We start from the raw sequence: 15,761 nt of genomic DNA, 5'->3' as shown, positions 1-15,761 counted from the left end.
ACTTTGGAGATCTGTCCTTGTGGGTGTTCCATGCCGGCCAGAATGGGTGGGGTGGTGGATGGCTGGAGTCAGCTGGGAAGCATCTCCCCTTTTTGAGAGAAGAACTAAGCTCGATGTCCCAGTGGGGCAGAAGCGTGAGTCCCTCAGCCTTGGAATCAGAGGGCCTGGGGTCAGTTCCACTGAATTCATTCCTACTCTGGCCCAGCTCCTGCTCTGGGCTAGGTCCTCTGCCAGGCACCCAGGTGAACCCACAGTCCCTGTCCCCAAAGAGCTGAGAACCTGATGGGGAAACAGGCCTAGAAACACTGTGCAGGCCGGAGCAGCGGCTCACGCCTGTAATCCCAGCACTTTGGGAGGCCGAGGCAGGCGGATCAGGAGGTCAGGAGTTCAGAACCAGCCTGGCCAACATGGTGAAACCCTGTCTCTACCAAAAATACAAAAATTAGCCAGGTGTGGTGGCACGCGCCTGTAAGTCCCAGCTACACTTTGGGAGGCCGAGGCAGGCGGATCAGGAGGTCAGGAGTTCAGAACCAGCCTGGCCAACATGGTGAAACCCTGTCTCTACCAAAAATACAAAAATTAGCCAGGTGTGGTGGCATGCGCCTGTAAGTCCCAGCTACTCGGGGGGCTGAGGCAGAAGAATCACTTGAACCTGGGAGGCGAAGGTTGCAGTGAGACAAGTTCGCGCCACTGCACTCCAGCCTGGGCAACAGAGTGAGACTCCGTCTCAAAAAAAAAAAAAAAGAAAAAGAAAAAGAAACACTTTGCTAACACCCAGTGTAGACCAGGAAGAAGGGGCTCCCAGGAGAAGAGAAAAAAGCAGCCTTCTGAATCAGCCGCTGAAGCTGTGGGACTCCTCTGTGGCCCCCAGGACTCCCTGGTAAGGTCCACAGCAGCTTCAGGGAAGAGGCAAGTGAAGTCTTGCAAGAAACTGCCATACCTCAGTCAGAAAAAGAACTCTGTTAATTTAGTCACAGAAACAGTTAATTGAATTTCTTTCCAAATCCAGGCCTATTCAGAAAGCCAATGAATTCAATGCCTACTCAATTTAAAGTCAACTCCCCAGGTAATCTAATGAATGGCACAGCCAGCTGAGTCAAGCCCCCAATAGATCTGCCTTGAAATCATCCAGTCGTGTGACCTCTCATTCCATCGGCTTAGCCCTTTTTTCTTTTTTTTTAATAAAGTGTAATTTAGGGAAACAATGGTCCACTTTGGTCAAAAGACCAGAAAGTTCACGCTGTGTAAGGCCCTTCGCCAGTTAAATGAGAAATTCGTCACGCCTAGCTGGAGGTGGCATTGTGTGGTGACGGGGCTCAGGGAGGGCGTTGGCTCCCCACTGCACCCCAGCCAGTGAGCCTGGGTGTCCTCCTCCCACTGTGTGCCTCAGTTTCCACATCTGCAAACTGAGAGGCTACTGTGAGGATGAAATCAGGAAACCAAGGGGCGTGCCGTCCTGGAGATGCCTGGTGGCAGGTCCCCTTTCCTCACCATTCTGCCATCACCCTGGGCCTTGTGGAAGAGACGCCTGCAGATGCTGTTGACCCACAGTTTCCTTCTCTGTAAAATGGGGAAATCTGTCATTTAGTTTAATTCAGTTTATGGAATGGAAAATATTTTCACATAGATCAAAATTCAAAAGTTGGCCAGGTGTGGTAGCTCATGTCTGTAATCCCAGCACTTTGGGAGGCCGAGGCAGGTGGATCTCCTGAGGTCAGGAGTTCGAGACTAGCCTGGCCAACATGGTGAAACCCCGTGTATACTAAAAATACAAAAAAATTAGCTGGGGGTGGTAGTGTACACCTGTAATCCCAGCTACTTGGGAGGCAGAGGCACAAGAATTGCTTGAACCCAGGAGGCGGAGGTTACAGTGAGCCAAAATTGCACCACTGCACTCCCAGCCTGGACAACAGAGCAAGACTCTGTCTCAAAAAAAAAAAGTTACCAAAGAACTAGCCCAACCAACATGGCAAAACCCCGTCTCTACTAAAAATACAAAAATTTACTGGGCGCGGTGGTGAATGCCTATAATCCCAGCTACTTGGGAGGCTGAGGCAGAACTGGTTGAACCCAGGAGGCAGAGGTTGCAGTAAGCCGAGATCGCACCACTGCACTCCAGCCTGGGCAACAGAGCGAGACCCTGTCTCAACAAAAAAGTTACCAAAGAGGGTGCAGTACAGCCTCCTTTCCTCTCAGTTTCCCTTCCTCCCTTCCCCCAACCTTTGTATTTTCTTTCCTAGGAGCAGTCTCTTACTATTATTTTTATATTATATTGTTGGTATTTTTCTTATTGATTTGTAGCTGTTTTTTATATATGAAAGAAAGCATGACTTGCAAATATTTTTCTTCTGGTCCTATCCAGAGATACTGTAAGTACATAGAAGCAAATACATATATATTACAAGGGGCATCTTTGAATTCGAGTTTGCTGGGGTTCTTTTCAAGTCAATGGTCCAGGTAACTGAGGTGAATCTCTCTGGTCTGAATCTTGAAGCTGCAGCTAGGACCAGGGCTGGGTGACCTCTCCCCTTTCTGGGCTAGGAATAACTGACCCCCAATTTGATCTCCATCCGTTTATGTTAGGCCTTGGAGGGCAGGGACCGCACCTGAGTACAGCACCCAGGTTTCTTCTGCAGCCCACAGAAGGTTCATCTTCAGACTCCTAGTCCAGTGCTCTCAGCCTCCTCACTCTGTGGTAACGTCTGCAGATCCAAGTATGTGGTGGGCCAAGCCACACCCTCTCCCTCTTCGTCCTTCCAAGGGCAGACATTCACGGAGGTTGTCTGTGATGAGGAATGGAATCTTTGCTCCAGCCTGAATCACACCTCAGGCCTGACTCAGATGGTGGGCCCCTGCCTTTACTGCCATGGCAAACTCCAACACATACTTGAAGGCCCAGCTACAGTGGTACTCCTCTGGGAAGACTTCCATGACTCCCATCCCTTCTCTCTTATGGCTCTGATCACCTTGACCATGTCTACATTTAGCAAAGCAACAAGTGTGTTTTCTGGTTTCTCTGTCCTCCAGGAACTCCTGACATGAATTAGCAAAGGATATATCAAAGGTGGCGCCTCTAGGCTGGGCGCGGTGGCTCACGCCTGTAATCCCAGCACTTTGGGAGACTGAGGCAGGTGGATCACAAGGTCAGGAATTCGAGACCAGCCTGGCCAACGTGATGAAATCCCGTCTGAACTAAAAATACAAAAAAAATTAGCTGGGCGTGATGGCGCATGCCTGTCATCTCAGCTACTCGGGAGGCTGAGGCAGGAGAATCGCTTGAACCCAGGAGGCGGAGGTTGCAGTGAGCCGAGATTGCGCCATGGCACTCCAGCCTGGGTGACAGAGTGAGACTCTGCCTCAAACAACAGCAACAACAAAAAACAAAGTGGCACCTCTACTATTTTGGGGCCTCCTCAGTTACCTTATTTGAAAAGGAGGAACATAATACAAGGCCAACCACAGGGGTTTGTTGAGAGGATTAAACGAGTCAGCTCGTGGAAAGCCCTTAGCACAGTGCCACGCACGGAGCAAGCGCCCAGTGTGTGGTTACTACTGATTATGACTAGTCTTGGGATCTTGAGCAAATCCCTTCTCTTCTTCTTGGCCTCTGTTTTTTGGTTTTTGTTTTTTGTTTGAGATGGAGTCTTACTCTGTCACCCAGGCTGGAGTGCAGTGCCGCCACCTCGGCTCACTGCAACCTCTGCCTCCTGGGTTCAAGCGATTCTCCTGCCTTAGCCTCCTTGAGTATCTGGGATAACAGGCACCTACCACCATGCCCCGATAATTTTTGTATTTTTAGTAGAGACAGGTTTCACCTTGTTGGCCAGGGTGATCTGGAACTCCTGACCTCAGGAGATCGGCACACCTTGGCCTCCCAAAGTGGTGGGATTATAGGCGTGAGCTACCACACCTGGCCAAAATATTATTGATAAAATCATTTAATCCAAATCAAATCAAGCTATCAGCCTCTAGGGTCTACATCTGATTACCAGCTTAAGGGCAGTATGCAGGTAGTAGAGCACATTAAAAACAAAACAAAACACCCACGAGGGCTGGGCACGGTGGCTCATGCCTGTAATCCCAGCATGCTGAGAGGCTGAGGCGGGCAGATCACTTGAGGGTAGGAGTTCGAGACCAGCCTGGCCAACATGATGAAACCCTGTCTCTCCTAAAAATACAAAAATTAGCTGAGTGTGGTGGTGAATGCCTGTAATCCCAGCTACTAGGGAGGGTGAGGCAGGAGAATCACTTCAACCCAGGAGGCGGAGGTTGCAATGAGCTGAGATGGCACCACTGCACTCCAGCCTGGGCGACAGAGTGAGACTCCATCTCGAACACTAAATAAATAAATAAATAATACAAAAATTACCCAGACACAGTGGCACGTGCCTGTAGTTCCAGCTATTCAAGAGGCTGAGGCTGGAGAATCACTTGAACCCAGGAGGTAGAGGTTGCAGTGAGCTGAGATCACGCCACTCCACTCCAGCCTGGGCGACTCCAGCCTGGGCAACAGAGCGAGACTCCGTCTCAGAAAAAAAATCTATCTATCTGTGTATCTATCTGCTATAATATTGGTGGAGGGGGCTGATAGCTGACCTCTCAGTCTCATGGCTTGATCTCTGGGAAGCTCTGTCCTCCCTGGGTCCTTCCTGGGTGGGCACTGCCAGCCTCAAAGCCCCCTGAGTGGGAGGAAGGGGCTCCCCCTCAGGAAGAAGGCAGGCTGGGACTCCTTCCTACCCCTCACATTCTGTAGTTTCCTTCCACACTGCCTCCTTTTGAAGCTGTTGCCCAAGGATAGACAGACTCTGCTCCTTGGCTCCTTTTAGCCCAGTGGAGGCTGGTGGCCTTTTAGCCTGGTGTTTAACCAGGAGTCCACCTAAGATGCCCTGTTGGGCTTAGAGCAGAAAGGCCTCTGGCCCTTTCTAGGCATGTGACCTTGGGAATCAACCTCTCAGACCTTCGTTTCCTCATCTGTAACATGAAGCAAATAATTCCTGCCAGGCACAGTAGCCCAGGCCTGTAATCCCAGCACTTTGGGAGGCCAAGCCGGGTGGATCACGAGGTCAGAGTTCGAGACCAGCCTGACCAACATAGTGAAACCCCGTCTCTACCAAAAATACAAAAATTAACCAGGCATGTTGGCAGATGCCTGTAATCCCAGCTACTCGGGAGCCTGAGGCAGGAGAATGGCTGAACCCGGGAGGAAGAGGTTCCAGTGAGCCAAGATAGTGCCATTGCACTCTAGCCTGGGCGACAGAGTAGAGACCAAGAATCCGTCTCAAAATAAATAAATAAATAAATAAAATAATAAACAACCTTTCATTAATCTGAGTCATGGCACCAAATTAAAAAAAAAAAATTCCTACCCTAGGGCTATTGCAAGGATTACATGAAAGGGGCTTATTCTAGATTATAGTAGATGCTCAACTAATGGGAACTGTTTTTTTGAGAGGAGTCTCGAATCTTGCTGTGTTACCCAGGCTGAAGTGCAGTGGTGTAATCTCGGCTCACTGCAGCCTCCACCTCCTGGGTTCAAGCCATTCTCCTGCCTCAATTTCCTGAGTATCTGGGATTACAGGCATCCACCCCCATGCCTGGCTAATTTTTATATTTATATTTTTACTTTTTTATTATTATTATTTTTTGAGATGGAATTTTGCTCTTGTCGCCCAGGCGGGAGTGCAATCGCACGATCTCAGCTCACTGAAACCTCTGACTCCCGGGTTCAAGCGAGTCTCTTGCCTCAGCCTCCTGAGTAGGTGGGATTTCAGGCACATGCCACCGTGCCCAGTTAATTTTTGTATTTTTAGTAGAGATGGGGTTTAACCATGTTAGCCAGACTGGTCTCGAAGACCTGACCTCAAGTGTTCCACTGCCTTGGCCTCCCAAAGTACGGGGATTACAGGTGTGAGCTACCGTGCACTGCAAATGGGAACTTTTTTTTTCTAACATGAATAATGGAAGCACTGTGGTTTGTAGCAAATGGGAACTTTTGTTGTTGCTGTTTGCTTGTTTGTTTGTTTTTGAGACAAAACCTGGCTCTGTCGCCCAGGCTGGAGTGCAGTGGCACAATCTTGGCTCACTGCAACCTCCGTCTCCCGGATTCAAGCGATTCTCCTGTCTCAGTCTCCCGAGTAGCTGGTCTTGAACTCTTGACCTCATGATCAGCCCACCTCAGCCTCCCAAAGTGCTGGGATTACAGGTGTGAGCCACCGTGCCTGGTATTTTCCTTTCTTTCTTTTTCTTTTTTTTTAAAGTAGAGATGGGGTTTTGCCATATTGGCCAGGAGTCTCGAACTCCTGACTTCAGGTGATCGGACCACCTCGGCCTCCCAAAGTGCTGGGATTACAGGCGTGAGCTACTGTTCCTGGCCTGGCCCGGCCCAGAGAGTTCTAAGTAAACCAGGGACGAAGGTAGGGTGGGGGATCCCGGGTATTTCTGATCTGGGAGACCGGAAAGATCTCATCCGGGAGAGTGGGACCTCCTGTTTCAGTCTGCCTACCCCCCAGGGCCGCACTTGGAGGCTCCCTCCAAGGCCGGCGCGGCTGTTGCCCGGGGGCCCAGGCCACGTCGGACGTGCGTGCTGGGAGAAGAGTCCCAGCACCTCACCCCGCAAGCATTAGAACCACGAAACCCCAGGGGCGGGGATGCCGGGGCGGGGCGGGAAGGGGCGCGGAGCTGGGCTGGGCGGGTGACGTCGCGGCCCCGCCCCCGGCCGGCTCCCTCCTCCCGGCGCGCTCTGCAGCGGAGTCTTCACCTGCAGGCACAGGTGTGCGCACCTCGCATCTCCGAGGCCGGCTAGCAAGCTTCAGGTAAGCGCCAGCAGGAGCTGGGGGTAGGGGCTGGGAGGCGGGCCTGGGGTGGGGGTCCTCACGGAGAGCAGAGCCGGGTCAGAGGAGAGGAGGAGGAGGTGGGCATGGGTCAGTGGAGATACTGTCTGCTTCTCCAGATCTTCCCTGGTCTCTTGGTTATAGTCACGTTGTCCTGAAAAGGTAGGCTTTGGAGGGAATTGAAGGAGAGGAAGTTGAAGAGGAAGCAGCAGGTTTCCAAATATTTCAACCACAAACGTATTATCATTCTTCTTTTTGTTTGTTTTGTTTCTTTGAGACATAGTCTCACTCTGTCACTGGTGCGATCTTGGCTCCCTGCAACCTCCGCCTCTTGGGTTCAAGCAATTCTCCTGCCTCAGCCTCCAGAGTAGCTGGAATTACAGGAATGTACCACCACGCCCGGCTAATTTTTGTATATTTTTAGTAGAAACAGGGTTTCACAATGTTGGCCAGGCTGGTCTCGAAACCCTGACCTCAGGTGATCTGCCTGCCTCGGCCTCCCAATGTGCTGGGATTACAGGCGTGAGCCACCGTGCTCGGCCCTGTTTCTTATTATCATTCTTATTGTTATTGGTGCCTATTCTTTATTGTAAAACTGTATGCTTATTGACTATTTGGCAAATGTAGAAAAGTAGGAAAGAAATCATTCATAAGAAGGCTAAGCACAGTGGCCCACACCTGTAATCCCAGCACTTTGGGAGGCCGACGCGGGAGGATCACAAGGTCAAGAGATGGAGACTAACCTGGCTAACAGGGTGAAACTCCGTCTCTATTAAAAATACAAAAATTAGCTGGGCGTGGTAGTCCCAGCTACTCGAGAGGCTGAGGTAGGAGAATCGCTTGAATCCGGGAGGCGGAGGTTGCAGTGAGCTGAGATGGCACTACTGCACTCCAGCTTGGTGACAGAGCACAACTCCATCTCAAAAAAAAAAAATCATCCATAGTACTAGGACATAAACAACCACTCTGGATATTTTGGTATGTTTCCTTTCAGTCTTTTTTCCATGCAAGACCATTTTAATATAATTGTATCATATCATATCTGCAACTTTTATGTCTTGCTTTTCCCCTGAATACTGTGTCATAAGCATTTTCTTGTTGTGAGTCACTTGTGTGTGTGTAATCAGTGTTTTAATGGCTGCATAATGTAACATGTGAGGGACAGGCCATGGTTGGGTAGCATTCTGAACACTCCGTGGAAGATTATGAAGGGAGACAGGGAGATGTAACAGAACGAACAGGACAACACTGGGATCTGGAGAAAGACCTTTGCTTTCTGTAACCATCAGTTTCCACATCTGGAAAGTGGGTACATAGAGCTACTTCTCCAGGGTGTTGTGAAGATTAAATGAGCTAATTTTTTTTTTTTTTTTTTAAGACGGAGTCTTACTCTGTCGCCAGGCTGGAGTGCAGTGTTGCGATCTCGGCTCACTGCAACCTCCCACTGCTGGGTTCAAGCAATTCTCCTGCCTTAGCCTCCTGAGTAGCTGGGATTACAGGTGCATGCCACCACACCCAGCTAATTGTTTGTATTTTTTTTTTTTTTTTTTAGACGGAGTTTCACTCTTGTTACCCAGGCTGGAGTGCAATGGCGCGATCTCGGCTCACCGCAACCTCTGCCTCCTGGGTTCAGGCAATTCTCCTGCCTCAGCCTCCTGAGTAGCTGGGATTACAGGCACGCGCCACCGTGCCCAGCTAATTTTTGTATTTTTTAGTAGAGACGGGGTTTCACCATGTTGACCAGGATAGTCTCAATCTCCTGACCTCGTGATCTGCTCACCTCCACCTCCCAAACTGCTGGGATTACAGGCATGAGCTACCGCACCCGGCCTAAATGACCTAAATTATGTAGGCCCTCTCCCCACAAACAGCACCATCACAGATCTGGCGGAAAAAGGCTCTACATGTTTGTATGTTTGAAGGGAGGACTTGGACCTGCTGCAGATGCTGAGGGACCAGAGAACGGGAAGCGCTGGGGAGAGAAGGACGGGCATGAGCTCTCTTGGGAAAACCTCCAGGGTGGAGACATCTCTGAGTCTGAGCCGGGTGGACACGAACCACTAGGTCGGTCCTTATCTGCTCTGTGTGGGCTGGGCACAGACAGGATCCCTGAGGCAGGGCCAATGGCCTCCAGATGGGTTCACCCCGCTTGGGATGAGCTTCTAAGGGAGCTTCAGAGTGAGGGGGTGGAGGTGGGGCATAGTAACCAACCTCTTGTACAGATGAGCAAACTAAGGCTCAGAAGACAGGTGATTTGTTCAAGATCCACATGGGAAGCAGTAACCAAGCCGCATTGGGCCCCAGGGCTCCTAACTCCCCTAGGGGTCTCTATACCAAATGCCCGGATAGGGGAGTTGGGGAGAGGAGGATGTCAGGGCTGGGTCATCAGCTGTTCTTGTACCAGGCTAATCTTCGCTTAGAGAAAACAGAAGTCTCTGTGCTTTGGGCCTCCGCTTCCTTAACGGTGAAATGGGAATAACTCCCCAGCTACCTACTTACTAGGCCCTCCTCCCACTTTGAGAGGCCTGCTTAATCTCTGTACACCTCCACACTGACCCCTCATCTTCTTCACTCCCTGGCCATCTTCAGAGGGGGTCTGGGTACTGGGAATCTGTGGCCACACCTCAGTGGAAGGGGAAATCCCCATTTCTCGGAGCCATCCATTTCTAGACCCTGGGGGGCTTACTCTGTTTCTCTCCTCTCTCTCTTTTTTTTTTGAGATAGAGTGTTGCTCTGTTACCCAGGCTGGAGTGCAGTGGTTCAATCTTGGCTCACTGCAACCTCCACCTCCTGAGTTCAAGTGATTTTCCTGCCTCAGCCTCCCAAGTAGCTATGATTACAGGCACCTGGTATCATGCCTGACTAATTTTTGTATTTTTGTGGAGACAGGGTTTCACCATGTTAGCCAGGTTGACCTCAGGTGATCCTCCCACCTTGGCCTCCCAAAGTGCTGGGACTACAGGCGTGAGCCACCGTGCCGGCCGGGTCACAGCAGCTTTTAATCCCCCTGAGGTGGATGGTCTTGCCACTTCCATTTCTGAGATGAGGAAACTGAGGCTTAGGAAGGTTCTATAAACTCATCCAGCCACATAGCCTGGAGTTTAAAGTAGTCAATTAAGGATTTAAATCCAGCCTCTTGAAGCAGCCCCTTTTTTTTTTTTTTTTTTTTTTTTTTGTGACAGGGTCTCACTCTGTTCCCCAGGTAGGAGTGCAGTGGTGCAATCACGGCTCACTGCAGCCTTGACCTCCTGGGCCCAAGTGATCCTCCCACCTCAGCCTCCCAAGTAGCTGAGGCCATAGGTGTACACTACCATGCCTAGCTAATTTTTTGAATAGAGACAGGGTCTCCCTTGTTGCCAGAACTGATATTGAACTCCTGGTGAACCTCAGGTTTCTACCTGCAAAATGGGCGGGGTGATCTCCAGCTCACAGGATTGCCATAGCAGGAAACCAGAGTCAGTGCTGAGTGCCCAGTAGGGAGCCTGCACGCTGTCCGTCCAATAAATCCTAGTTTTTTCTCTCTTCCTGTCCACCGGCAAAACTCTAAGCTGTTCGGAGCAAAGCCATTGGATAAATCTCCTAGTCAGCTGCCTAGGGTTCGAGATCCTCTTACCTCTCCCTTCCTCTTCAGCCTTCTGCCCTGAGGGAGGGCTGGATGCCATTTGACGGGTATCCCACACAGTGGGCCCCTCCCACCCCCAAATAGCTGAGGTTCCTACCATTCAGCTATTGCTTGGGGCTGTTCCTTCCCCCAACCACCCACCATCCAACTTCCACCTACTTCCTTTTTTTTTTCACAGCTCACTGCAACCTCTGCCTCCCAGATTCAAGTGATTCTCTTGCCTCAGCCTTCTGAGTAGCTGAGATTACAGGCATGCACCACCACACCTGGCTAATTTTTTTGTATTTTCAGTAGAGATGGGGTTTCACCATGTTGGCCAGGCTGGTCTTGAACTCCTGGCCTCTAGCAGTCTGCCTGCCTCAGCCTCCCAAAGTGCTGGGATTACAGGCGTGAGCCACTGTCCCCAGCATCCCACCTGCTTTCAAGTCCTGCCTCCTCCCATCCACCCCAGTGTCCACTCCAGAATTTCTCTATAGACAGGGCTTAGGGGGACAGTCTGATGGCAGGGGAAGGAGTGCTTGGGACCTGTCTTGATTCTGTATTTGTGTAGCACTTCACAGAAAGTTACGAGAATAGCAACTGCTCACATGACAAAATGCCCAGGGTGAAGGGGAGAGGGCTGCCCACCAGCCATTGGTACCACTGCTGACCCCAGACACTGACCTTCCTCTTTCAGTACTGTTACTTCCTCTTTTTTCTTTTCTTTTTTTCCTTTTTCTTTCTTCTTCTTCTTTTTTTTTTTTCTGAGACAAAGTTTTGCTCTTGTTGCCCAGGCTGGAGGGTAATGGTGCGATCTCGGCTCACCCAAACCTTTACCTCCCAGGTTCAAGCGATTCTCCTGCAGTCTCCTGAGTAGTTGGGATTACAAGCATGTGCCACTGTGCCCATGTAATTTTGTATTTTTAGTAGAAATGGGGTTTCTCCACGTTAGTCAGGCTGGTCTCGAACTCCTGACTTCAGGTGATCCACCCGCCTTGGCCTCCCAAAGCGCTGGGATTACAGGCATGAGCCACTGCACCCGGTTAGTTCCTCTTTTTCCTTTTGTCTATTCAGCCCCTCCCATCAGATGGTCAGCTCCTGGCAAGCTGGGGCCAGTGTAGACCTCTGAGGCCCTCCAAGGAGTTGGCATCGGGAAATGCTTGTGGGTGAACGTGTGATGTGGCAGGATGATGAGTCGCACCAACTCTGCCGAGCGAGGAGCGCTGCTGCGGGCATCGGGATGATGAGTCGCAGCAATCATCCTCATTCCTGGAGCCCAGCTAATGTGTGGTTGTGTGACCTGGGAACAGGAAGCTCTGGCTTCTCAGAAGGTGGAAAGAGCAGGTTTGGGCGCTGGTTGACTGTAGCAGAAACAAGGCATGTTGTGCTGAGCGGAGGGGTCAGATGAGCCCACAGAGCGGGGGGTGACAGGCCAAGCTGAAGGAAGGAAGCAGGCAGGGGTGAGCTGGAGGCAGGGCACGGGTGGTCCTTTGGGGGTGCCAAGGAGTTGCGTAGTGCTCCCTGCTCCTGGGGACATGTGACAAGTACTCCTGGCTCCTTTGGGAGTTGGTTCCCCAAAGAAGTCAGTAGCCCAGGGAATGCTGAGTGGAGCAGGAGGACAGATGGCCTCAGCAGAGCAGGAGGACAGGCAGCTGCCGTGAGAAGGGGTAGGTGGGGCGAGGTGGCCCTGAGCAGGGCTGTTAGGGACCATCTGGCTCAGGATGGAAAGTGTTAGGCCCTGCCTCCACCCCCGAGACCACACACAACATCACCATTGCACAAGTATTTACGGGGCACCCATGACCTGTTGGGTACCACAGGAGCACCTGTGGGAGATTTCTTTGTCTTAGAGAGACCCTCAGAGCATTAAAAATGAACAAGTTGGGGCCAGGCACGGTGGCTCACGCCTGTCTTCCCAGCACTTTGGGAGGCTGAGGTGGGTGGATCACAAGGTCAAGTAATCCTGGCCAACATGGTGAAACCCTGTCTTACTAAAAATACAAAAATTAGCTGGGCATGGTGGCACACGCCTGTAGTCCCAGCTACTCGGGAGGCTGAGGCAGGAGAATCACTTGAACCTGGGAAGTGGAGGTTGCAGTGAGCCAAGATCACGCCACTTCACTCTAGCTGGTGATAGAGCAAGACTCCATCTCAAAAACAAAAACAAAAAAATAAGGTAACGTTGTTTCAACCAGTCCTAAATACCATGAAGAAGATAAAGCAGGGCATCCCCAGTACAGGAAAGGAGCCCACTGAAGGTTGATCGAGGAGGGCTTCTGTGCAGAGGCTTTTGAGTTGTGATCTGAGCCTTGAGAAAGAGGCAGTCACGGAGGATTGGGGGAGATCATTCTAGGCAGAGGAACAACAGGCAGAGGCCCTGAGGCATGGTGAGATGCCAGGCAGACAGGGAGGGAGAGTGAGGTTTAAAATGGGGTCTGAGGTAGGCAGGGGCTAGATCATAGCATGCCCTGGGAAAGAATGTGTATTTCATGCTAAGGGAAGAAGGAGCTACTGGTGTATTTTCTTTCTTTTATTTTTTTTTGAGACGGAGTCTCACTTTGTCACCTAGGCTGGAGTGCAATGGCACGATCTCGGCTCACTGCAACCTCCGCCTCCCAGGTCCAAGTGATTCTTCTGCCTCAGCCTCCCAAGTAGCTGGGATTACAGGTGCACCACCACACCCAGCTAATTTTTGTATTTTTAGTAGAGAGAGGATTTCACCATGTTGGCCAGGCTGGTCTCCAACTACTAAACTCGTGATCCGCTGCCTCGGCCTCTCGAAGTGCCGGAATTACAGGTGTGAGCCACTGCGCCCGGCCAACCACCGGTGTATTTTCAGTGGCCGAGGTCACATCTCAGTGGTTAACAGGCCACTGCAGGGTCTGAGTGGAAGGCACGTGCGGTGGGAGTGGCTGGGTTCAGAATCCAGTTGGGAGGTGGAGCTCACGGGAGCTGCTCAGGTGCTGACTCTGGGGTGAGGGGTTGAGGGGGAGCTGTTTCCCACTGAGCCCAGATTTATCTCCTCAGGGTCTTTGTCAGCCTAGTGCCCTGGATGTGGAGTGTAGAGGCCACACCCCTCCAGTCTTGCCCTTAGCTTCAGCTGAGGACACTGAGAGCTTTCGAACTCTCTTTATCCAGCGCCCTACCCACCCCGCTCCCCCGAGAAGGGCTGTGGATTCCTTCCCCAAAGTCACACTAAAACTCAGACTGACCCAGGACCCGACCCAGACCTAGATACCCCGCCCTGCTGCCTCTCCACTGAAGATGGAAGAGGAGGGAGGAAGCCCTGCCAGGAGTGACCTGACCAGGGATGCCCCAGCGGTGAGGTTCCCCGGGAGAAGTGCCTGAAAAGAGAGTCTGGGGCCAAAGCTGTGCCCTGGGAGCAGTCTGGGGTGGGCAGAACATCATGAAAGGGTGTAGGGACAAAGAGCCGAGGCCTGGCTGGGTGAGGAGAGGAGAATGCCCCAGGACAGCATCTTCAGGCTGGCAGGGCTGGGGGCCAGGGGACCTCTGAAGCCTGTGGGTCACGGACCCTCCATGAGCAGGGCCTGAGAGGGGAGGACCCTGAGAAGCTTCCCATCGGGGCCTTTGAGGGCTAAGACCAAGATGGGCAAGTCTAGCGGCTCCCTGGGGTCCAACTAGGTTTGCATATCTCCCACTCGCTCCCACCTTAGAAGGAGCTGGTGGTGGCCTCTCCAGAGGAAGGGTGAAGGAAGGAAAGGAGAGGTGGGGGACATAGCCAGCAGTGCTCAGCAGCTTGGAGGAGCCCAAATCAGGAGCCCTACATTGAACTCTGCTCCTCCTGAGAATGGTAACATTGTAGTATAAGCATCTTCCTCTTACTCAGGGCTGCTTCAGGGCTATATATATTTTTTTTTTTTTTGAGGCAGAGTTTCGCTCTTGTTACCCAGGCTGGAGTGCAATGGTGTGATCTTGGCTCACCGCAACCTCCGCCTCCTGGGTTCAGGCAATTCTCCTGCCTCAGCCTCCTGAGTAGCTGGGATTACAGGCACGCACCACCATGCCCAGCTAACTTTTTGTATTTTTAGTAGAGACGGGGTTTCACCATGTTGACCAGGATGGTCTCGATCTCTTGACCTCGTGATCCATCCGCCTCGGCCTCCCAAAGTGCTGAGATTACAGGCGTGAGTCACCGCGCCCGGCCCAGGGCTACATTGTTTTTGTGATTTATATTATCCTCACTTTAGAAATGAGACTCAGAGTTTTAGGAAATGCCTACTGTGACACTTGTTAAAAAGTAGAACGCTATTTGTGGTTTTAGCTTTTTTTTTTTTTTTTTTTTTGAGACAGAGTCTCACTTTGTCACCCAGGCTGGAGTGCAGTGGTGCAATCTCAGCTCACTGCAACCTCCGCCTCCTGGATTCAAGGAATTCTCCTGCCTCAGCCTCCAGAGTAGCTGGGACAGGCACTCGCCACCATGCCAGGCTAATTTTTTTTGTATTTTGAGTAGAGACGGGGTTTCACCATGTTGGCCAGGCTGGTCTCAAACTCCTGAGCTCAGTCAATCTGTCCGCCTTGGCCTCACAAAGTGCTGGGATTATAGGCGTGAGCCACTGTGCCTGGCCACAGAATACTATTTGAAGCTAGCTTTTTAGCCATGGGGGCTGCTGTCACATGCTCCCTGTGACCTTGAACAAGGCTCATTCCCTTGTTGGGCCTCAGTCTTTCCAGCTGAAAACAGTGGAGGGGGGCCAGCTGTGGTGACTCACCCTTCAATCCTAGCACTTTGGGAGGCCCAGCGGGGAGGATTGCTTGAGGTCAGGAGTTTGAGACCAGCCCAGACAACGTAGTGACCCCATCAGGGCAACATAGAAACCCTGTCTCTACAAAACAACCAAAAAAATTAGCCTGATATGGTGGTGAACGCCTATAGTCCCAGCTACTCAGTAGGCTAAGGCAGTACTGGGAGAACAGAGCGGTCCTGTTGGGCTGTGTGGTCCTGGGCAAACCCCTTCCCCTCTCTGGGCCAGCTTCCTGGCGGGTGAAAGGACCTAGTCTGTGAGGCTCCTGCCCGTTTGGGCAAGCGTGTGACTCAGTCCCTCAGGCTCGAGGGAAGATATGGTTATTATGGAAGTGACTCCTCCCAGGAATTGTGCTTCCGGGATTGGACACAGGCTCAGGCGTTTTGCGTGTCCACAGTCACAACCGTGTGAATATCGGTGTGTCATAATTGAAAGCTTTGCATGGCACAGTGTAAATAACATCGCTTTAATGACTTTGTCTTGCAGCCTTTCATCGGCTGCTCTGGAAGCCAGTAGAAGCTTTCATTAATTCTCCCTGTGACCCGGGGACGACAGGGTCCTTCCTCG

Source organism: Aotus nancymaae, unplaced genomic scaffold (genome assembly GCF_030222135.1).
Source record: "Aotus nancymaae isolate 86718 unplaced genomic scaffold, 86718_ANA_hifiasm-v0.15.2.pri h1tg000076l, whole genome shotgun sequence".
In the NCBI taxonomy this organism is placed as follows: domain Eukaryota; kingdom Metazoa; phylum Chordata; class Mammalia; order Primates; family Aotidae; genus Aotus; species Aotus nancymaae.
Note: the sequence above shows the minus strand (reverse complement) of the source record.